Below are 26,295 nucleotides of genomic sequence, written 5' to 3' on the forward strand. Positions count from 1 at the left end.
TTGAAAGGTGGCTACACTGAGCCACAGCGCCAGAGATCGCTAGAGAGCATTGTTCCGCCGCCTCCACGGGCAGTGATTATTGGGATGTCGTAGTGGGCAGTGCTTGGGGAGAGCTCGTAGTAGTCAGTTCGTGTTGAGATGTGCTAGTAGGGAGTGCTTGCTGAGATGTGATACTGAAAAATTCTTGTTGAGATGTTGTAATAGCGAGTCGGTGTGGAGATATATTGTAATTATGAGAGTGATTTTGGTCAATATATGAAGGTAACGAAACTTGATTTATTTTTCATTATTTCCATGTTTTAAATAATGCGTCATTACAGGTTCAGTCAACAAAGCATCTGGCTTGTGTTCTGGGATTAGAGTGTAATTCTGGTTTTCTTGAGTAATTATGGTATTTTTATTTCCTTTAATTAATTCAGTATAAGGGATATTTAAAATTTCTTGTGTTGTTGAAGAAGAACCGTGCCAGATGCGTACGTTGAGTCATACTTCCACACACAGAACAGTTACACTTGTGCTTTGGTTTCGTAGGTTTTATAGTTGCTGGGGACTTAATTAATTAATTGTGTTAATAAATATTTCCATTTCATTCTTTGTTAATTTTCTATGCAGTCAGATAGCGTAATAATACTAGTCAGGGCCAACCGTTACGAGACTTCGTAACCGAACAGACAGCTACTAAAGCAAAAATTTAAAATTATTTTCATTTCATTTAATTAAGCCCCCATGCACGTGGCGACCACTGCTTCGGATCGTCCCTTGGAATCTTCTGATTGTAAAAATAGTAGACAGTAGCATTGTTGTAGTAATTTGTAGTTTAGTAATTGTAGTCTATATTACATGTGTAGATTTGGTAATTGTCATTCTTCTAATGGTATTTTTTTTTGCAAAATTTCATTTCTGTTGTCTTGTCTACGGGTTTGACAATTAGTGCAATTATTTCAATTGTTCGATGATCGTGTTTGAGGGAAACATCTCGTGTGAATGATATTGTTGATGATAAAGTGTCATTGTGTGTAATTTTTTTATAGTGACGAGTTTTGTATATTTTGTAAATGATCACGCGATCAATGAAAAAGGCAAAAATGATGGATAGTGAGAATGACGAAATTGTTAACATGGCGAACTCGCCAACAGAGGAAAACACTATCATGAATAATGAAGTGGAAAACAGTTTAATAAGTCGGGAAGATAGTCCGGAACCATTTCAAAATTTTTCTCAATCAGAAAATTCACAGAATACGAGATTAATGACAGAAGATTCTGGAATAGTATTGAACACAGATAGCTTTACAGCTATGACGAAAGAAGTTGGTTTCGCGGGAAATGTTAGGGGCGAAAAGAATTTCGAACCGGCTGATATGGAGCAATTGATGAGTGCAATATTAAATTTGGGATCACAGTTACGATCTGAATCAAAAACACAGATGGAAACAATGGAAAGACGGTTAAGCTCACTGGGATCACAGTTGGGATCACAAATAGGAACAATTAAAACAGAGATGGAAACAATGGAAACACGGTTTGACTCACTGGGATCACAGTTAGGATCTGAATTAAAAACTGAGATAGGAACAATGGAAACACGGTTAGACTCACGAATAGGGACATGTTTCAAAAATATGAAAGATGAATTAAAGAAAGAAATCAGAGAAGAAGTACAACCGATTTTGAATTCTCACAATAATAGATTAATTGCAGTAGAGATTAGACAAAGGGAACAGGATCGAGAACAGGAAGAAAGAGATCGCGTGATAGGACAAAAATTTTTAGAGTTAAATTTACAAAGTGCACACGATAAGGAAGAAATATTTGAGAGAATCGAGGAATCCGTACCAAATGACAGAATAAATAACTTAACGCAACAGTGTGAACAGTTAATTACTAAATGTGACAATACTGAAACCCGAGTCGCGACACTTACGGAAGACGTAAATAAACAGAGAGAAAAAATAGGTGACTTATCGGAAAGAGTTGAGGAAATTTCAGATAAATTGACAAATCTTAGTTTACATGGGGACAGAGATTCGGATGATACAGCTCCATTACCATTTTCAGAAACCGAAGAGTACCAGAACATAAATAAACATGTTGAAAATCAGGGAAAATTTAATGAACGCGTTAAAAGGGAATTTGAGGCATTAAAAAGGCAAGTCAAACAAATTGAAGGCGAAATCGTAGGAAAAGACGGCAAAAGAAATTTGGAATCACAGATACCAGAGGGGTTTGAAGAAAATAATTTGTTTCATTTACGGGATGCAACAAGAGAGCGCCAGGCGCGCGAACTTGACAATAATCGACATTGGGACTGGGACAGACGCGGTAGGTCTTTGTCGCCACGAGGCGAAAACCTTGACTATAAACACTTTTTGACTGTTCGGAAATTTAAGATCTTCCGCAGTTCTAGGAATGACATACATCCATGTGCATGGTTAGATCAATTTATGTACGCACTCCCACCAAATTGGCCACTAAGTCACAAACTGGAGTTTATGTGTGGATATTTAGAAAACGAACCGGCGACGCGGATGCGCGCACTCATTAGAGATTGTAATAATCTGAATGATTTTTATCATGCATTTCTATCGGCATATTGGTCCGAAAACACGCAAGACAGAGTCAAACACAGTCTTATTATGCAGCGTAATTTCAAACAGTCTGAGTTCCGCACGCCAGCGGAATATTTTGAAGACATGATTCGAAAGAATCAGTTCCTTTCCAACCCTTATAGCCCGACTGAATTAATTCGCATTTGTTTAACTAAGCTGCCACAATCCATAAGACAAATTGCTTTAGCCGGAAGATGTAAAGACGACATTGAGACTTTTAAGACTTTGCTACAAGAACTTGAGTATGACAACGACGACGGGACTTCTTGTAATTTTTTCAGTAGCAGTAATTACAATACATTTTCAGAGAAAAGGGATAGTGATCTGAACGGACGTTATTTGGGTAACTTTGAGAATGACAGACGTAACAGACAGGACAATAGATACCAGCCTTATGACAATAACAGACGTTCTAACAGAGATTACACAGACAATTATAATAACGGTAATTCTTACCGGAATGATCAATCATACGGAAACAGTAATCGGTATCATCAAGACAGAAATTATTCATACAATAATAGAAACTCTTACTACAGAAATAACCAGGGTAGTAGGTCTAACAATAATTTCAGAAGTGACAGTCGAAATTATACAAGAAGTAATTATGCAGACAGACAGGAAAACAGAAATTTTAATAACAGACACAACCAAGAATTTGCATCTAACAGACAGGAAGGACCTAATTGGCATCCTCCGCGTGACAGAAATTCAGAGAGACAAGTGGAAATAGTAGAAATTGATCCGCGAAATGTCGGGAATAATCAAAGACGTGACGCAAACAATCGACAATGACTAGCAGCTTCGGCTTCTGGCAGCAATATAGACGGTTCAGAAAGTAATGACACTACGACTTTACACTACGTACGCCTGGAAGACATGAGAGACATTTTGCTAGATGAAAAGGAAAATAATGTAGACGCATTTTTACATCCTGTTATTGAAGTATGTGTGGGTAAGAATAAGTTCACTGCAGTTTTAGATTCTGGGAGCCCATTGAACGTCATTAGTGAATCAGTTTTTCGTATATGTGAAAGAACTATTGCCTGTCCTGTGTTACCTATTTCTAAAACTACAATTCGAGGAGCGATTTCTGGAAAAGGTGTGGAAGTTAAACAACAGACCAACCTAAATTTCATTTGTCAAGGATACGAATTTTCTGCTAATTTTATTATTGTTCCATTACTCAGTACACAGATTATATTAGGTATGGAGTTTCTTAACGCACATAAGGCAATTTTGAGCTTTAAAGAAGGAAGTGTGAATTTGACTGTTGCCGGAATGCCGAAATGTTTGAAATTTTTCGAGTGTTTAGCAAGATCAGAATCAGATACAAAATGTTTAATGTTTCTTACTTCTGATGTTTTCGTTGAGCATTATGACGACAATGTGTTTATTCATGACAATGACAATAGATACAGAGACGCGATGGATGATGTAATTAATAGCGAAGAATTAATTAATGAAAAGGTTAAGAAAGCTGAAGTGCCAGATGACGTTGCAAGAGAAGAGCTGCACCACATTTTGACTTCACATGCTACAGTGTTTAGTCAACACACAGGAACTATACAAGGCTTACAATATTTATTTAAAGTGAAAGAACACACACCATTTCGAGGAAAAACGTACGCTATTCCTTTGGCTTACAGAGACAAGGTTAAGAATGAACTTCAATACATGTTAGATCAGGGCATTGTTGAGCCAGCAGTCAGTCCTTATACCAGCCCATTACACGTTGTTCTTAAAAAGGATGGATCAATTCGTTTGGTTCTGGATTCCAGACAGATAAATAATATTATTATTCCTGAAACTGACAGTCCACAAAATTTAGATGAACTTCTTCAACATTTCCATGGAATTAAAGTTTTATCCACGATTGATATGCGCGCAAGTTTTTGGCAAATAGAACTCCACCCTGATTGTAGAAAATATACTGCCTTTTTAGCCTTTGGTAACTGTTACCAGTTTCGGAAATTACCGTTTGGACTTACTGTATCTTCTGCAGCATTCATTCGTAGTTTAAATGAAATTTTACCTGTTTATCTTCGTGACAATATTACTTCATATGTTGACGATATTCTTATTGCTAAACGTTCTTGGAGTGAGCACAACAAAATTTTGGATTCATTATTACGTATTTTTGCACGAGTTGGCATGACAGTGAACTTGGAAAAATCAGAATTTGGTCGTTCTCAGGTGAAATTTCTCGGTCACATTATTTCTACAGAAGGTATTCTTCCTGATCCAGAGAAACTAGACGCTATTCGTAATTATGCTGTTCCTTCCACAAAACGTGATGTTCGTAGTTTCCTTGGTGTTTGTAATTTTCTTAGACGTTTTGTTAGATTGGACAATTTGGCCACACCTCGTTTATGTGAATTATCTGGAAAAAATTCTAATTGGTGTTGGGATGAGGAAGCTCAGTCAGAATTTGAACAACTTCGTGATGCTTTAGTTGCTGCCCCACTTCTTTCACATCCGGATTTATCTAAAGATTTTTGTTTGGCGACGGACTCATCATACAAAGGCCTAGGTGCACATTTATTTCAAGAGATAGAAGAAAACGGCGTTGTAGTACAGAAGACTATTGCATTTGGAAGTCGTGTTCTCTCTAAATCCGAAAAGAATTATTCGATTACGGAACTTGAAGCTTTGGCTGTTGTTTGGGCTTTCACAAAATTTCGCACATTTTTGTTTGGCAGACATACTAAGGTTTACACCGATCATCGAGCTCTGGAATTTCTTATGTCGACAAAATTAACTCATGGCAGATTGTCACGATGGGCGTTGTACCTACAGGAATTTGATTTTAGTATTGTTTACATACAGGGATCTTCAAATATTGTTGCTGATGCTTTATCACGTGCACCTATGGGTTTGAAACAAAGTGCTGAAGAGGACTGCAAAGAAAACCATTATTGTTTGATGTACATTCAAGGTGTGGCGTTTGAGAACTTTATTTCGTCTTCGCTCCAGGACATCGCTAAGGAGCAAAATAAGGATCCAATCTGGAAGGACATTAAGGACAAGTGGAGGAGAAAGGAAAGCGTAGCGATCAGACAGTATTATTTAGTTCGCAATGAAATTCTTTTCAAACGAAAATCGGTCGACAACTCTGTTTGGTTAGTTTGTATTCCTGATGAGTGGGTCAATAAATTGATTTGGTACACACATTTCAGTTATGCGCACTTTGGTCCCAGAAAATGCTTTCATAAATTACGAGAAAATTGTTACTTCAGTAATATGGAAAAACGTATTCGATCTGTTCTTGCCAAATGCAAATTATGTCAAATGGCTAAGCCGCCAACTGTTTCTCACAGAGCACCGTTGTTTCCTATCATTCCAGCGAAATTAAAGGACATGGCTGCAGTCGATTTGTTCGGTCCAGTGGTTCGTTCTACTAATGGTTTTGCGTACATTTTCGTAGCAGTGGAGTTGACATCAAAATATGTGTGTTTTACACCTTTACGCAAAGCAACAGCTCGTTCAGTATCTAACGCTTTCATCAAACATTTTCTTAGAGAAGTGGGTCATGTTGATAAGGTTATATCAGATAATGGATCACAGTTTCGCTCTAAAATTTGGCTTCGTACTCTACGGCGTCGTAAAATTAAACCAATTTTCATTTCACTTTTTCACCCTCAGTCTAACGCTTCAGAAAGATGGATGAAAGAAATTAATAAATTGTGTCGTCTTTATTGTCATCAGAATCACAGAACGTGGGATCAGTATCTTCATATTTTTCAAAACATTCTGAATGAACTTCCTAATGACTCAACTTCTTTACCGCCTCTATTGATATTAAAAAATAAAGCACCGATAAATCGCATTTCTGAAATTGTTCCTTTTCCGCCTTCACGGAAACTGCGGCATTCGGAAGTTGTCAACCTGGCTCTACAAAATATTGCATCTGGAGCTGCTAGAAGAGAGAAATCAGCTAAGCGTCCTGGTCGTTTAAAAACTTTGTCAGTTGGTCAAAAGGTGTTAATTAAGTCTCACCGTTTGTCTCGTAAAGGAAAAGGCTTGTGTCGCAAATTTTTTCTGCTTTATAACGGTCCATATAGAGTTCGCAAAATTATTCATGATAACACTGTTGAAGTAGAAACTCTTAAATCACGACGCTCTAAGGGAATACATCACATATCGAACGTAAAAATTTTTGTGGAATGACATACTTTAGAGAAACTAACAGCTACATGTAAACATGCAGAGAATACAAGGATACCGCGCCGTGTTCCGGCGGCGGCAGATACTCAAAGCAACAATGAAGTCTGCGCGCCGCACAAGGCAGTCGTTGACCGCAAACAATCACTTCCTACGTCACGCGCCTACAGCTGATCGAGCGCTCAGTGTGAATGCACTGACAGCCGTAAACAAATACACAGTCTAATTTCTCGGATTAAATTCTGTATAAAGCTATAAGGACTTCAAAAATTATGTTATTAACGTTCAGTATTTTTCAGGATACGGTTGTGTAAAATATTTAAGACCTTCAGGTAAATTCTGTGCATGTCCGACGTTAAGACGACTTACTATGGAGAAAATTTCAGGAAGAATGTAATTTTGAAGAAGAAAAAAGTAATAAACTAAAAAGGGTAACTATTAATTGAGTTTATTTTTCAGGTAATATAAATTCACTTAGGTACGTACTTTAGACGTAATTTGCTGCTCGCGATTACGTGATTCATACTTTGTGCTAATTTCATGTTCTATGAATTTACTAGTGAAGCGACGTGCTTACGCACATTAACTGATTTTGACAATGATTAATTAATGAACAGGGTTGTTATTTGTATATATTATGCATCGCTTGGCTGCACTGCTTTTTCACTGATGTCATATTTTTCTATTATGTGCCTGCTGTGCTTATTTATTTAAATTATAATTGTCATCTGATTAATTGTGCTGACTGTGGTTATGTATGTAGGTTATACTTTGTGATTTATCTGCTTGCGCCTTCATGTTTACTTATTAAGATTACATATGAACATTTATTTGCTTATGCTGATGTGATGCTAATGACCTGTTTATTGTGTAAGGCATGTTTGCTGCTGTGCGTATGGATTGCATATTTACACGTTTCTGTTTTGTTGTCACAACTACTCTTCAATTTAGAATATAGAAATGCTGATATACTGTGTACGTACATAGAGTTTAGGTCACACTATTGTATTAATTATAGATTGTTCGCTTGGCAGAGCCTCGTTGTAAGAATTGTGCTGCATCCACTTGTTGACATTCTGTTCTCTACTGGTATATTTACTCGCTATTGCTTGTTTTGCTTACGCTCAGTGCCTTATATTTTTAAGATAAGAAAATGAACTGCAGTAATTCGACGAACGACATTAGTACAAGAAAGTCATAGAAGTCACATGAGCTGAGGTTTTATGGAAGCTGTATAAATTTATGCTAATAGGAAGGAAGCTAACGACATGACAGACCAAAACTAGGTTTAGACCATTGACAGTATTACACTGCATTTTCGTGAGCAATTGAAATAGGAAGTGACACTTGACACAAAAAATACTCCACATGTTTGTTTCTGCTATGATTCTTGAAGTGGTGTACACACTGTGAAATGTTATGATCATTCACACTCCGTAATCGTACTTAATTACTGAGAGTTATTCGAACTAAGGTCTGTTAGAGGTCATGTATGCATTTCTTTTATTTAATGATGGACAAGGAACCAAAATGTATCTTATAATTTATAATGAGTAGAAAATTTGGGTCAGATGGATTACACAGAGGTTGTGTGTTGACACTGTATCTTCGGATTGTATGGATGATGAGGTTTGCATTAGGATTTTATCTGTGCTGTTCGAGGAGACTGACTAGAGGAAGGAGTTGCTGTGGAAGCGAAATGATATTGGTGCTGAGGTTTATATGTTATCGACGTATTATTGAGGTATTGAGATTGGGTGAAGTTGATGATTATTGGAGTTTTGGTGGATAAGAGGTAAAGTAAGTGAGGAAGATTAAGTGATGATGATTGGAGTTTTGGTGGATAAGAGGTAAAGTAAATGAGGAGCATATTTTTTTTTGTTGGTCCATATGGAACAAGGAGGATAAAGATGGCAGACTAGAACACTCAAGTAGAAGGAAGATTGTCCACACACACACTTTGTCAAATCACTAAGCAGTATACACTTTTTTTTTGAAGAGAGGAAGTATTTGCATATCTTGGCTCACTGACAGTTGTTCAGCAACAGTACAATTTGATCTGGCTTGGCAAACATTGGTCTAGACATGATGACTATGACGTTGACTAACTATTATTGACTGTTATACATTGCTGCCACTACTACTTGATACACATAATGAACATAAAATTTCGACAGAATTGCATTTACACAGTTAACACTATTCAATTACACAGTAGCACTAATGTGGATGAAAGATGAGTGAGTGTGTTTTGTGTGTTTTCCTTTTATAATCCCAGAGAAGTGATCCCAACCTATCTCCTAAATATTATTTCACTTGTTTGTTGTGGCTTGCACTGACACCCATAAATATTATAGGTTAACTGTTATTGTGTACTGTAATAGTTAATGTGACAATTAACTGATATCATTTGTGTGTTTATTATGATTTGTATGTTTAGTGTAAGAGCATTGATTATATTTTGTTAAAGAAATTGTATGTGCATTCAAACTATTGTTCATGACTGAACTGTCTCAGTAGTTATGGTGAATAGTATGGACTGTTACTTGCACCTTTTCTACATGATTGGTGCTACAAGGATATGTTTAATTTCTGCTGATGAACTGTGTGATCAGTGATTGTAAAAAAATTATGGTCTGTTATTTGCACTTTTTCTACACGATTGGTGCCACTAGGACATGTTTAATTTCTGCTTATAAACTCTGATGAACTGTGTGATCAGTGATTGTAAAAAAATTATGGACTGTTATTTGCACTTTTTCTACATGATTGGTGCCACAAGGACATGTTTAATTTCTGCTGATGAACAGTGTGATTCGTGATAGTGATAGTCCATAAAGACTGCGGTCTGCACCTGCTCAACATTGCTGGGTGCCACTGATGGACTGCTTCTACTGAAAAGATGTCACCTGTTGATGTCTGCACCTGCTCAACATTACTGGGCGCCACTAATGGACTGCTTCTATTGAAAAAATGTTACTTATTGGTGTCTGCACCTGCTCAACATTACTGGGCGCCACTAATGGACTGCTTCTATTGAAAAAATGTTACTTATTGGTTTTTGCACCTGTTGACCATTGCTGGGTGCTACTGCTGGAACTGTCGACTGCTTATTCTTGGGCTATGGAAAGCGTTTATGCGAATATTTGTATAAACTGATTTTTTGTGTATTACTGTTTGTGGAAAGTTATGAGACTCTTACCTGCACATATTCGTCATTGCTGACGCTATTGATTGAACTGTTTAACCACATGATACTTGTGTAAACTGTTATGTAAAGTCACATGTATGAAAGAATTTGTATTGCTTACTGTATTTTATATATTAGGTTATTGAAAGGTCAATGCAAAGCCAAAATTTTATCTAGTTATATGATATTTACGTATTAATATTATCTTTTATTTTTGTCTGTATTTTTTTGACGAATTTGGTGGTATTTTCACCACCAATGCTGGCAAAAATACCATCAAATTCTAGCCGTGGAGGAAGGGCATATGAAAGGTGGCTACACTGAGCCACAGCGCCAGAGATCGCTAGAGAGCATTGTTCCGCCGCCTCCACGGGCAGTGATTATTGGGATGTCGTAGTGGGCAGTGCTTGGGGAGAGCTCGTAGTAGTCAGTTCGTGTTGAGATGTGCTAGTAGGGAGTGCTTGCTGAGATGTGATACTGAAAAATTCTTGTTGAGATGTTGTAATAGCGAGTCGGTGTGGAGATATATTGTAATTATGAGAGTGATTTTGGTCAATATATGAAGGTAACGAAACTTGATTTATTTTTCATTATTTCCATGTTTTAAATAATGCGTCATTACAGGTTCAGTCAACAAAGCATCTGGCTTGTGTTCTGGGATTAGAGTGTAATTCTGGTTTTCTTGAGTAATTATGGTATTTTTATTTCCTTTAATTAATTCAGTATAAGGGATATTTAAAATTTCTTGTGTTGTTGAAGAAGAACCGTGCCAGATGCGTACGTTGAGTCATACTTCCACACACAGAACAGTTACACTTGTGCTTTGGTTTCGTAGGTTTTATAGTTGCTGGGGACTTAATTAATTAATTGTGTTAATAAATATTTCCATTTCATTCTTTGTTAATTTTCTATGCAGTCAGATAGCGTAATAATACTAGTCAGGGCCAACCGTTACGAGACTTCGTAACCGAACAGACAGCTACTAAAGCAAAAATTTAAAATTATTTTCATTTCATTTAATTAAGCCCCCATGCAACGTATGGGGCGGACACCCCTGTCCCAGGCGCGTTATTCCTCACTTCAAGAGCTGTGGGCTACCTTTGCTAGACCCCGGATTCGAAATACACTCAAGCATTTTAGCGCTGAAAAAGCGGCTGAAATGAGGCGCACTAGGGAATAATATTATGCAGTCCTTCGCGATCTTTACGATAATGCTCGTGACGCCCCCTTGAGAGTCGTCGACGTCCACCGTGTGAAGGCGAAACTTCTACAACTCAAACGTAGACAAGTGGATTATGTCCGATTGCGTTCCCAGCCTCGTTCAATCGTACTGGATGAGGTGACCTCTCTCTATCACCTTCTGTTGCTTCACAAGTAACCACAAAGGACGTATCTTTCTACCATTCGTGAGTGGTCCTCCCAATCTGATATCATGCGTGAACTTTGCCAGTCCTTTTCCGAACTTCATACTGAAGTGGATTCAGACGGTCCACCATCTGTTGATTTTACCTCCCTCCTTGATAGTGTTGTTATGCCAGCCCTCCAGGAAGAGTTTTTCTCTGTATTCCATCATGATGATAGATTTGATATTGAGCCTCGTTCTCCCTCCCATAAATCGCCTGGCTCCGATGGCCTTCCCTAAGAATTTTATAGTCGTTTTTGGCCCCTGTTAGGAGATACGATAACTTCCATGGTGAATAAAGTATTCCACGGAGGCCTTCTCCCGCCCAGCTTTAAGGTTACTGAAATTGTCCTGATCCCCAAAAAGCCGGGACGTTTGCGTGTGGATCAGGTCCACCCGACAACCCTCTTTAACTATGATTGTAAAATAGTGGTGCGAGCGGTAAATAGCCGTCTATCGGTATTGTTGGCTACCATCACAGCGAGCCATCAAAGTGTTTTCCGGGTCGTACTCTCCTGATTCCCGTTGCTGAATGTCGTGATTTAATTTCGATTGCTTCCACCATTCCCGTGCCAAGCGCTTTGCTTTTCATTGATTTTCACCAAGCATTCGACCACGTTAATCATGGATTCCTTATGCGAGTGTTGACGTCTTTTGGTTTTAACGATGCTTCACGACGGCTGTTTAGCTCTCTAATTACTGGTATTCGGGTGTCCATTGACGTAAATGGCCGTCTTACTTCGGTGCATCAGGGTGTCCATTATCTATGTCGCTCTACGTGTAGTTTCTCAAACCCTTATTGCGATCTATAGTTGCTCGTTTGGGTGGCTGGTCGCTGTTGGGAGAAAGGTTTACCGTTCGTGCATATGCTGATGACTTTATGGTTCTTCTCCGTACCCATGATGATACACCACTGCTGAAGGAAGTTTTGGATGCCTTTTGTCGTCTTACGGGAGAGCGGGTTAATGACCAGAAATGTCGCTTACTCAGTTAGCAGGATTTGACGCTGTTAAAATTCCGTGGGCTTTGAATGTCACCCGATATCGATCGTTAGGTGTTATAATTGACAGTTGTCCGCTAAAGATATCTACGATAAACTGGAAGCCTGTCACGGATAAGATTCAGGGAGCAATCATTGAACACGAGCGTCGTTTCGTCTCCCTTCTTCATAAGGTCCTGGCAATGGAAACGAATGTGTTAAGTAAGGCTTATTTTATTACACAAATGTTTCCACTTCCTGCAATGATGTACCGCAAGTTGCAAAGTTTAACTGGTAGGTTTATCTGGCGCTACTCTGTATTTCACGTGTGTTATGGAGTCATTCGCGCGCCCCCGTCTGCTGGGAGATTTGGGGCTCCCTGACATTCGGGTTAAGGCTTCTGCCTTATTCATCCGTCGCATCGTTTCAACATGTCTACGCGCCCCAGTCACTTACAGCTCGCCTTCATGACTGTATCCGACCGGCGACCTTAACACCTGCAGTAGATATTGGTAGGATTAATTATAAACTACGGCACGTTTAGGAATTTTTTCTTGAAGTCAGTTATTTAGCAGTAAATATCCTTTCCCAAACGAATCTCCCCCTAAAATGGTGTTAAGCCGCTGGCCAATTCCTCATAGTATTCCTTCTGTTGAAGCCCTGTCGCCAGAAACGAATTGGGAGATTGTTTGGTCTAACGTTAGCCTCCGGATGTAAATGGCACTCTCATGGTACAAAGTTGTTCATGGTATTTTACCTACCAACATGCGAACTTTTTCGTATTGGTCTCAATGTGACGGATCGTTGAAACCGTTGCCATAAAACTGATACATTATATCATCGGTTGATCTCCCGCGGTCATGGCCATTGGAGATGGCTTTGCCGATAACAGGCTTTTCTCCTCAGGACGTAGGACGCCGTTATCTCGGGGGAGATTCTCGTGCCTCCCGATTCAACCTTCTTTCCCCGATCGAAGATCAATGCCATCATGTGGCTTTTTGAACGTTATCCCGACTACGTGATTGTGAGTGGAAATGACGCAGATCCATGTGCCTTTTCCCAATAATGGGCACAGCCCATTGGAGTGGATCAGGATGCCACGTTATCGTGAACATTTTTCTAATACGCTGTATTTTTTTATTCATCGACAAGGAGTTGGATGAGTTTACATAACCCCCCTTTTTTTTTTGGAAACTCTTGTTTGGATTTAGATGTTCCACGATGTAGAAGTGACAGAGGACAGAAGGTGTGAGCACGTTAAAATTAACACCATATTCCTTCATATTTGTTGTTCTGATTTAACCCTTTTGTTTTTCTAGAAATGACTTCTTTTGTTTTGTTTTAATTGATTGCCTTAAATAAGTGCTTTGAAGAAAAATAAGAAAGAAAGTAGTAGAATGCTCGCCTGCCACGCGGGCGGCCCGGGTTCGATTCCCGGCCAATGCATCTCTTTTTCTTATTTTTTTTTCTTTTCTTAGCAGCTAGGGAACTTCCACCTACTCAGTTCGCAGTTGGTTACGAACAAAGCTAACAGATTATACTACTATTGAATATTAAATCCAACACAACTAAGATAACGAATTCGTTTTCTATTTCTCGAATACACAATGCTAGAGGTAATAAGTTGGTCTCAGTCCTCAACCGCCTCTTGACTCTCTCGATACGTTTTGCAGAATGACTGAAATTCTCTTGAAACCTTCTCAGAAAAAGAGGAGGACTCTACAATTCTGTCACAGGTTTGTGCGGATAATCACTTGTTTCTCTGGGATCCATGTTTCTAATCGACTAATCCTGTTCGCTGTACGTGGAGTACTATGCCAGTTTCAGGTTGGCTATCTAACGGGCTGCAGGGATACAAACATTCTATTTTCAATATTTCGTATAATTACTGACCGAATTTAAAATGATGTAGCAAAAAAATAAAAAATAAAAGACATGGCTGAATTGTACCGTCACTGCTACACGAAAACACTGAGTACTAGACGGTGCTATCAAATGGTTCAAATGGCTCTGAGCACTATGGGACTCAACTGCTGAGGTCATTAGTCCCCTAGAACTTAGAACTAGTTAAACCTAACTAACCTAAGGACATCACAAACATCCATGCCCGAGGCAGGATTCGAACCTGCGACCGTAGCGGTCTTGCGGTTCCAGACTGCAGCGCCTTTAACCGCACGGCCACTTCGGCCGGCGGTGCTATCATTCAACTAATTTAATACAGACTGAGCCGGTGAGTTTCTGGCGCCAGGCGATATCGATTATTACTTACTTCTTTGATCATAGTCCCTGTGCCTTCCTCTCTTTGCGTCTTTGAGGCAGGCTATATATGGTGGCGCGCGTGCGCAAGTCTAGGATAGTGGGTCCACGCATGAGCCGAGTCAATGACGTGACGTTCTTTCGATGTTGACGTTGTGGGGAGTTGGCGACACCATGTCACGTGGCACGGCCATATGCCGTGATGACCAGTTGAGTTGGAGCAACGAAGAAGCATGGGCCGCTGCCGGAAAGTATTAAAGTTGTATTGACACGGCTGACGAGTGGCGATCAGGATTTGCTATTACCTCGGGAGCTATGTGGATGGATGCCGTGTGAATTTCACATGAAGAAGAAAAAATTAATCGCCAAGCTTTCGTGGTGGGTTCCTCCTTCTATATATATAGAGAATATTATTGTGTGGAACCGCGCGTCTGCTACGGTCGCAGGTTCGAATCCTGCCTCGGGCATGGATGTGTGTGATGTCCTTAGGTTAGTTAGGTTTAAGTAGTGCTAAGTTCTAGGGGACTGATGACCTCAGATGTTAAGTCCCATAGTACTCACAGCCATTTGAACCATTTATTATTGTGTACTTAAGGCTGTTGACTGTTGCAGTTGCTCGTGCTAGTGGGCAGCAAAACACTCACTGCAGTGGTGGCAAGGCGAGATATGTTCTGGAACGGCCATGAAATTATGTTACTAAAGTGGCTAGAAATAGCGCCTCGCATTTGTAAGTTTGGATTTGGTGCTTAGTGGCACGCTGAAGGTAGCTGGTTCAGTTCAACGTCATTTCTTGATTTAGCTACAAATTTAGAATTTTCTGGGTTTATGAATTAGTGGTAGTTGTTGTTTCTTAATAATTTCTTTTTTTTATGGATTATCACGTTAGATACTTATTATCTACATTTTCTCCTGGATCAAGGGAAACTAAGCTCCTTAATTTTGTTAACTAGTAATATGTTTATATTACGGTATTGTTTCTCTCTCTCTCTCTCTCTCTCTCTCTCTCTATCTCTCTCTCTCTCTCTCTCTCTCTCTCTCTCTGTATATATATATATATATATATATATATATATATATATATATATATATATATATATATATATATAACTTTTACATACTACAGTCTGTCTGCCGATCATATTTTCCTGTTCTCAGAAACGTGTATAGTGGTCGACGAGAGCAAACCTCGCCCCACGAGCTTGCAGTGTGACGGAAATCTCAGGATTTGAACTCAGGGCCGTCCGGACCCGGTCAACGCGTGATTTCTCTATTCCATTCAACGAGAGGCTTGTTTTAGACAGAAGATGTCCTACTGCCCAAAGTTTAGTATAATTTCACCATTTGGATCGTGTGTTTGCGAACTCGTAATAGATTAACGTTTGCTCGCGGCCATCACATGTTTATCAAATTGGCGCTTCGCCTTAAGCTTGCGTAAGTGTAAAACTGAGTGATAATAAAAAGAAGTCAGTAAATCTATGAACATAGGCACACACAAAGGGTAAATTCTATCCTGGTTGTGCCTATCCCTAAGTTGCATATTTAAAGTAATTTAAAATTTTTGTCATTTTGCAGTATGGCTGTGGCATGACTGAAATATCTCCTGTTTGCAAGTTCATTTAAGTTACTACTTATATTATATGAAAAGTTACATTCCTGTATAATATTTTTAAATGACTATATATTTGAAGCTGTTTCTGTGCTCTACAATTCTTTATACTTATTTTTGTGTATTTTTAAGTACTAATTGTGGATAGGGCCTTAATATGCTAATGTTGTTAATTGATGATTACTGCTGATGAATTCATATGTATGTGTAATCAATAAAGAAGTGTTGCAACTACAAACTGTTTGTGTTACTGGTGTACAAGGTTAGAGCGTGCAATCACCACACCACAGTCGTGTCTCTAATAAGACAAAGGATGTTAATAAAAATATTTTTTATAAATTTACATAACACAAATACTAGACATTATGTCATATAAGTACACAAGTAGTAAATAAACACTGCGTATTATCTGTTTGTTTATGAGTAATTTTTACTGTTACGATTTGCATTGTTTTGGAATATCGCGTTATTATTATAGAAAATGGGAAATCAGACGGTACTATTTTAATAACAATGCCGACAGAAATGAGCAAAACACACGTGGCATAAGATTTGGAGCAGCGTTGCTGAGACAGTGACGTGCCTGTTACCAGGTGGCGTGGCCTATTAGGTGGTACACGTACACATGCAATGTGAAAGATCTGCCCCATCTCGTCTATACGATATTTTCTCACTGAAGTCGTCGGACATCAGATGTATAACAGAAAGGCAACTTCCCTAGCCTGGAAATGTTTTTCGTATTGCGGTATCAATGAAGTGCAATGATCCGTTTGTTTAAAAGATTACATATGGGAGGAGCAACAAAGAACTTGCGACATAATACAAGGAGAAAACTTCAAACTTAATAGATCATTCGCAGTTGACAATAAAAAAAGTGCACCTGATCAGCTGCCGTGTGTGCATAACATGCCCTTATCTGCTTGTAGCCCTTGAAAACGGACAAATTAATTAGAAAAACAGAGTTCTTCAGCTTCAGTTTTCACTCTTCAGCACTGAATTTTCGTAATGTCTAAATAGTGGTACGACCCCCGATTACAACATAGTTTTGAGCAGTTTCCAAAATTTAGAAAAATTCGAAACTACCGGTGATTTTTTGTAAGAGTCAGGCACTCATCACTTTCTCAGGACAAGCAGCGAACGTTCGACGGACTAAGTGTTCTTTTATTTGCCTTTTCAATTTCACATTTGATTCCACGTATCGCGAAACTGAGGGAGTCAAAATAATTTCAGTCTTTGTTAGATTATTTGAATAAAAAAAATGAAAATCGGCTACTTTGGTAGCCTGCTATTTCGGTCGGTTTTAACGGTCCTGTTAAACTGAAGCTCAAAAAAAAAAAGGTATACCCGAAACCTGGTCGTTTTAGCGATAACTTTGGAGTGTGTGTGTGGGTGTGTGTGTGTGTGTGGGTGGGTGGGTGTGTTTGTGTTTTTCTGGCTGATTGAAGACGTGTAACTTTACGTGTCCCTGTGTGAAATGGTCTTTTACGAGGTACCCGACCCCAAAATCCGTGTTCATGCGGTTCTCTTCGAGATGTTCGCTCGGACACTGGTTGAGATGGATGTGCGTGAACTGAGAGCAGCACCTTCTGTCGAGTATGAAGGTAACTGTTGTTCACAAGGCGTTGAATTTGTTTCCGGACACCATCGATTAGGAACTTTTCTTATCCCGTATTACATGTCAGTCAGTGATACAACATTCCTTGTAGAAACGATGGGCAGTCCGTATTAATCCTTCAACAAATTGGGCAGCTTCATGAATCGTACCGAGCGAGGTGGCGCAGTGGTTAGACACTGGACTCGCATTCGGGAGGACGACGGTTCAATCCCGCGTCCGGCCATCCTGATTTAGGTTTTCCGTGATTTCCCTAAATCGCTCCAGGCAAATGCCGGGATGGTTCCTTTGAAAGGGCACGGCCAACTTCCTTCCCCGTCCTTCCCTCATTTGATGAGACCGATGACCTCGCTGTCTGGTCTCCTTCCCCAAAACAACCAACCTTCATGAATCGTGTGGAAATGGACATGTGCAAACACGATGGGCCCTTTCTGACGCTCACTAAGATCTCCATGTGCTGTTCCACATAAGTTATTGACTCATATACAGTTCTTCAGTGCCGTGACTAACGTCAGTGGTGAAGGAGGGTCACCTCTTCTAGACCATACATGGCGCTCCTAACGGGCCAGCGCGCTCTTCTAAAAGTGTGGCTAGTACACTGACGGAAAGAAACAGCAACACTAACAAGGAGTTGGTTCAAATGGCTCTGAACACTATGGGACTCAACTGCTGTGGTCATAAGTCCCCTAGAACTTAGAACTACTTAAACCTAACTAACCTAAGGACAGCACACAACACCCAGCCATCACGAGGCAGAGAAAATCCCTGACCCCGCCGGGAATCGAACCCGGGAACCCGGGCGTGGGAAGCGAGAACGCTACCGCACGACCACGAGATGCGGGCTAACAAGGAGTTGCACAACATCAATGAAAGACGGTTGGTGTGTTTCTGCATCCGAAAGATGATATCCACTCAAGTTCCACGTCAGTCGTACATAAGTGGCGCTAGTAGCTCCGCTAAGAAATTGCAAATCAAATTTGCCTTAGGTACAAGTTGTAACGGACGTGGCCGTTAGTTACCGTTGGGAATGGACGTGGTGAGTTGATGTTAGTCAAGAATGCCTTTAAGATGACAAAAATTCCCTTATCAGCTCCTCATTGAGTTTGAATGAAGTCTTGTCTATGAGTAGCTGAATGTTCCTTCTGCGACATTCAGAGTGACTTGGCAGAGTGACTGTACGTAACTGTTGTGTAGGGGTAGTCGGGAGAATATACGGTGCAAAGAAGACAGGGCTTCAGTCGGCCATGTGGCACTACCACGAAAGGAGAGCATCGCATTCGGCTTATGGCTCTGGCGCATCGCACTACATCATCAGCAGAAGTTATTACAACAGTTCGCACCACAGTAACACAACGAACTGGTACAAGTCGGTTACTTCAAGTACAGCTCCGAGCCACGATAGCGTGCTTTCAACTGACCGCAGACCACCAACATTTACAACTTCATTGGCGTCAAGCGATAACCTATTGGATGGCAGAGTGGAGGTCTGTTGCATTTTCTAATGAAAGCTGGTTCTGCCACGGTGCTAGTGATGGCCGTGTGTTGGTTATAAAGAGGCGAGTTGGGGGCCTGTTACCTACATATGTGCGTCAGACACACGAGACCTACATCTGGAAGTATGATTTGTCACCAGTCGAGCACATATGGTACACCATCAGAGGACACTTCCAGTGTCATCCACAAGCAGCATTAATCGTCCCTGTACTGACCGGCCATATGCAACAGGCATGGAACTCCATCCCACAACTGACATCTGGCAGTCGTACGATCCAGTGTATGAAGGCTTGCTTGCTTGCATTCAACATACTGGCGATTACATCGGTCATGAATGTAATGGATCATCTCACACTTACATTAACCTGTGGTCTTCAGTGTTAATTACTTAAATATGTTACCTAGACTAAGTATTTCCGAAATTTCATTAATTTACGTTAATTCATTTTTGTGTCGCCGTTTTTCCCGTCAGTGTATTTAGTCCCCTGAGCATATATAGTGACACTAAAGCTTTTATTGGATTTGTTTATACCCAGCAAATGGTTCAAATGGCTCTGAGCACTACAGGACTTAACTGTTGAGGTCATCAGTCTCCTAGAACTTAGAACTACTTAAACCTAACTAACCTAAGGACATCACACACTTCCATGCCCGAGGCAGGATTCGAACCTGCGACTGAAGCGGTCGCGTGGTTCCAGACTGTAGCTCCTAGAACTGCTCGGCCACTGCGGCCGGCTTATACCCAGCACTACACTGAGAGTCGCATAGCAGCACCAACATCTGAGGGTACCCGCCAGTCACAACTGAAACAGATATGCTAGACATCCACCACTCGAAGCCATAGAGGTCTTGAGGGTGGTGTCTACACCCAGTGAAAGACGCCACAGTTGGACACCCAAGTGTCACCCGAAGGGACAGAGACGCCACCGAATATTGGTCGGCAATTATAAAACATACAATATAGGCAATAATGCAACTTCCCATACGCTCCGAAGTAAATTGTCAGGGCGAGTGTGAAAGGGAAGCATAAGGAGCAGTTGTGAAAGTTACTGTTGAACAGTTTTACTGGTGAGAAAGAGATCATGTGCTGTCTCATAAAGTGTATAGATATACCTATAGATATCTTAACGGAATGGAAGAACAGAGATCATCTTAGTGTGGTATTCCACTTGCTTTACTCCAGTGTAGAGACACCGGAGTAAAGAGTTCGGTGCCGACCTTGATGAGGAAGGATATTTCGCTACGGCTCGGAAGTCGCTCAATTCAATGGTTTCGAGCACAATGACCGCCAGAGGATCATAATGAGATGGTCCGAGGAGTGGTCGCCAGTTTACACTCCATTGCGGCAATGGCATTTATACAGACTTCGCTTGCTGAATCCACGCTGCAAATCCTACATGCTGCCAAACATCTCCAGTACGGGTTAGCTGGCGCCGCCTACAGTTTGGTTTTGGTTTTGGGGCGCTCAACTGCTCGGTCTTCAGCGCCTGTAAAAAGCCCCAATTTTTACACAGTCCAATTATGTGCGCAGTCACGAATATTTATGATGATTACGAAATGATGAGGACAACAAAAACAGCCAGTCCCCGGGAGGAGAAACTAGCCAATCCGGCCAGGGATCGAACCTGGGATCCTATGATCCAGTCATCGTCTGGTTATGACAGTCAGTAATGTGCTTCCGTCATAGTTCATCTGCCCAAATCACGCATCTGTCTGAGGAACTAGTATGAGAATATAGTAAGAAGTTAATGAGACTTTCATCAATATATTTGGCATATTGTTGTTTTTTCATTCTAATCATATAGATACATGTGTTAATGATGTGTAGCGGGTGCTGCTGTTGTTGTGGTCTTCAGTCCGAACGCTGCTTAGATACGTATCTCCATGCTACTTTATGCTGTGCAAGCCACTTCATCTCTAAGTAACTACTGAAACCTACATCCCTCTGAATAACTGTATTCATCCTTTGGTCTCTCTCTATGATTTTTACCCCAAACATTTGTCTCCAGTACTAAATTTATGATCCCTTGATTCCTCTGAATGTGTCCAACCAACCGATCTCTCATTTTAGTTAGGTTGAACCACAGTTTCTCTTCTCTCCAGCTCTTTTCAGTACCTTCTCATAAGCTACGTGATCTACCATCTAATCGTCCACATTTTTCTGTAGTACCACATTTCAAAATCTCCTATTCACATCCTGTCTAAACTGTTTATCGTCAATGTTTCACTACCATGCATAGCTACACTACATACAAATACTTTCAGAAAGGACTTCCTGACATTTAAATCTATACTCGATGTTAACAAATTTCTGTTCTTCCGAAACCAACTAGCAAAACTCATTTACTGCTTTAAATGTCTCATTTCCTAATCTAATTCCTTCAGCATCAACTGATTTAATTCGACTACATTCTATTATATTCGTTTCCCTTTGTTGATGTCCATCTTCTATCCCCCTTTCAAGACACTGGCTATTCCGTTCAACGTCCTTTCCAAGCCCTTTGCTGTCTCTGACAGAATTGCAATGTCATTAGCAAACCTCAAAGTTTTTATTTCTTCTCTTTGGTCTTTAGTTCCTACTCCCAACTTTTTTGTTTCCTTTACTGCTTTCTCAATATATAGATCGAATAACATTGGTGATAGGATACAACCCTGTTTCACTCAGTTCTCAACCACTGCTTCCCGTTCGTGCCCCTCGACTCTTATAACTGCAAACTGGTTTCTGTACGAATTGTAAATAGCCTGTCGCTCCATGTATATTATCCCTGCCACCTTTAGAATATGAAAGAGAGTATTCCAGTAAATATTGTCAAAAGCTTTCTCTAAGTCTACAAATACTAGAAACGTAGGTTTGCCTTTCCGTAACCTATCTTTCATGAGAAGTTGTGTGGTTGTATTACCTTCCTTTTTCCTACATTTCTCCAGAATCCAAACTGATCTTCCCCGTGGTCGGGTTCTAACAGTTTTTCCATTATTCTTTAAATGATTCGTGTTAGTATTTTGCAGCCGTTACTTACTAAACTGATAGTTCGGTAATTTTCAAACGTGTCAGCACCTGCTTTCGTTGAAATTGAAATTATTATATTCTTCTTGAAGTCTGAGGGTATTTCGCCTGTCTCATACATCTTGCTCACGAGGTAGAAGAGTCTTGTCATGGCTGGGTCTCCCAAGTCTACCAGTAGTTCTAAAGGAAATTGTCTAGTTCCCGGGCCATGCTTCTACTCAAGTCTTTCACTGCTTTGTCAAATTCTTCACGTTGTATCACATCTCCCTTCTCATCTTCCCCTACGTCCTCTTTCATTTTCATAATATTACCATCAAATACATTTCCCTTGTATAGACCCTCTATATACTCACTCCTTCCACCCTCTATATCATCTACATCTACATCTGCATGGATATTCTGCAAATCACATTCAAGTGCCTGGCAGAGGGTTCATGGAACCACCTTCACAGTTCTCTATTATTCCAATCTCTTACAGCGCGGGGAAAGAATGAACACCTATATCTTTCCCTACGAGCTATGATTTCCCTTATTTTATCGTGGTGATCGTTCATCGCTATGTAGGTCAGTATCAACAAAATATTTTCGAATTCGGAGAAGAAAGTTGGTGATTGGAATTTCGTGAGAAGATTCCGTCGCAACGAAAAACACCTTTCTTTTAATGATTTCCATCTCAAACCCTGTATCATCTCTGTGACATTCTCTCCCATGTTTCGCGATAATACCAAACTTGCTGCCTTTCTTTGAACTTTTTCGATGTACTCCGTCAGTCCCATCTGGTAAGGATTCCACACCACGCATCAGTATTCTAAAAGAGGACGGACAAGGGTAGTGCAGGCAGTCTCCTTAGTAGGTGTGTTACATTTTCTAAGTGTCCTGCCAAAAAACGCACTCTTTTGTTAGCCTGCCCCACAACATTTTCAACGAGTTCCTTCCAATTTAAGTTCTTTGTAATTGTAATACCTAGGTAATTAGTTGAATTTATAGCTTTTAGGTTAGACTGATTTATCGTGTAACCGAAGTTTAACGAGCTCCTTTTAGCACTCACGTGGATGACCTCACACTTTTCGTTATTTAGGGTCAACTGTCACTTTTCCCATCATTCAGATATCTTTTCTAAATCGTTTTGCAGTTTGTTTTGATCTTCTGATAACTTTATATGGATAAGGAATAGCAAAGAAATCACTTCTGTTTTACTCGATGACTTTCCGTCAATTACTACGAACTGTGACCTCTCTGACAGGAAATCACAAATCCAGTCACATAACTGAGACGATATTCTATAAGCCCGCAGTTTCACTACGAGCCGCTTGTGTGGTACGGTGTCAAAAGCCTTCCGGAAATCCAGAAATACGGAATCGATCTGAAATCCCTTGTCAATAGCACTCAATACCTCATGTGTATTAAGAGCTAGTTGTGTTTCACAGGAACGATGATTTCTAAACCCGTGTTGACTGTGTGTCAATAGACCGTTTTCTTCGAGGTAATTCATAAAGTTCGAACACAATATATGTTCTAAAATCCTGCTGCATATCGACGTTAACGATGTTGTTGTTGTAGTGGTCTTCAGTCCTGAGACTGGTTTGATGCAGCTCTCCATGCTACTCTATCCTGTGCAAGCTTCTTCATCTCCCAGTACTTACTGCAACCTGCATCCTTCTGAATCTGCTTAGTGTATTCATCTCGTGGTCTCCCTCTACGATTTTTATCCTCCACGCTGCCCTCCAATGCTAAATTTGTGATCCCTTGATGCCTCAAAACATGTCCTACCAACCGATCCCTTCTTTTTGCCAAGTTTTGCCACAAACTCCTCTTCTCCCCAATTCTATTCAATACCTCCTCATTAGTTATGTGATCTACCCATCTAATCTTCAGCATTATTCTGTAGCACCACATTTCCAAAGCTTCTATTCTCTTCTTGTCCAAACTATTTATCGTCCACGTTTCACTTCCATACATGGCTACACTCCAAACACATACTTTCAGAAACGACTTCCTGACACTTAAATCTATACTCGATATTAACAAATTTCTCTTCTTCAGAAACGATTTCCTTGCCATTGCCAGTCTACATTTTATATCCTCTCTGCTTCGACCATCATCAGTTACTTTACTTCCTAAATAGCAAAACTCCTTTACTACTTTAAGTGTCTCATTTCCTAATCTAATTCCCTCAGCATCACCCGATTTAATTTGACTACATTCCATTATCCTCGTTTTGCTTTTGTTGATGTTCATCTTATATCCTCCTTTCAAGACACTGTCCATTCCGCACGTTAACGATACGGGCCTGTAATTTAGTGGATTACTCCCACTATATTTCTTGAACATTGTCGTGACCTGTGCAACTTTCCAGTCATTGGGTACGGGTCTTTAGTCAGGCTAATGGTTGTATATGATTGTGAAGTATGGAGCTAATGCATCAGCATGTTGACAGATGTTCTCATTCGAATTCTGGAATATTTACTTCGTCTTCTTTTGTGAAGGCATTTCGGAATGCTGTGTTTAGTAACTCTGCTTTGGCAGCACTGTGTTCGATAGTATCTCCATTGCTATCGTGCAGAGAAGGCATTGATTGTTTCTTGCCGCTGACATACTTCACATGCGACGATAATCTCTTTTGATTTTATGCCATGTCTCGAGACAAAGTTTCGTTGTGGAAACTGTTATAGGCATCTCGCATTGAAGCCGGTGCTAAATTTCGAGCTTCTGTAAAATACCGCCAATCTTGGGGCTTTTGCATCTGTTTATATTTGATATGTTTGTTTCGTTATTTCTGTAACAGCGTTATAACTCGTTTTGTGTACCAAGGAAGATCAGGTCCGTCGTTTGGTAATTTATTTGGTATAAATCTCTCAATTGCTGCGATACTATTTCTTTGAATGTAAGCCACATCTGGTCTACACTTATATTATTAATTCGATATGAGTGGTGATTGTCTCTTAGGAAGGCGTCAAGTGAATTTTTATTTGGTTTTTTTAATTGGAATATCTTTCGCTTATTTTTCGAGGATTTGGGGATTACAGTATTCAATGTCGCTGCGACAATTCTGTGTTCACTAATCACTGAATCGGTTTTAATGCTCCTTCCACTTTTCTGATTTGCCTTCTTTGTTTATGAAGGGTTTTCCATTTGAAATTTTGATATTCATAGAAGATGTTATCTTTTCTCCAAAGGTCTGTTAAATTTTCATGTAGCAAGTATCTATCGTACACCTAGTGATAAATGCTTCTACATCCTTACGTCTGACCTGTAGCAATTCCTGCTTAGACATTTTGCACTTCCTGTCGATTTCATTTTTTAGACGTTTGTATTCCCTTCTGCTTGCTCCATTTATTGAGATTTTATATTTTCTCCTTTCATCGATGAAATTTAATGTTTCTCTCGTTACTCAAGGATTGCTACTAGCTCTCGTCTTTTTACCTAATTGATCCTCCCCATTCTTCTTCTACTGTATTCCTTTCGCCCGTTCTTGTCAAATAAAAACGGCGGAGATCCTATGGTTCTTTCAGTTTATCCACATCCCACCTCCTTAAATTTCTGCCTTTTAGCAGTTTCTTCAGTTTTAATCGGAAGTTCATAACCAGTAAATTGTGAGCAGCGTCCACATCTGCCCCTGAAAATGTCTTACAATTTAATATCTGATTCCTTAATGTATGTCTAATCGTTATATGATCAATCTGAAACCTTCCATTGTCTCCAGGTCTCTTCCACTTATAAATCCTTCTCTCATGATTCTTAAACCAAGTGTTAGCTATGATTGAGTTATGGTCTGTGCAAACTTCTACCAAGCGGCTTCCTCTTTCATTCCTTACCACCATTCCACATTCACGTACTACTATTCCTTCTTTTCGTTTCCCTACTGTCGAATTCCCACTCCCCATGACTATTAAATTTTCGACTCCCTTAACTGTCTGAATAATTTCTTTTATCTGATCATGCATTTCCTCAATTTCCTCATCTGTGAAGCTAGTTGGCA

This window comes from Schistocerca nitens, chromosome 6 (assembly GCF_023898315.1).
Source record: "Schistocerca nitens isolate TAMUIC-IGC-003100 chromosome 6, iqSchNite1.1, whole genome shotgun sequence".
In the NCBI taxonomy this organism is placed as follows: Eukaryota; Metazoa; Arthropoda; class Insecta; order Orthoptera; family Acrididae; genus Schistocerca; species Schistocerca nitens.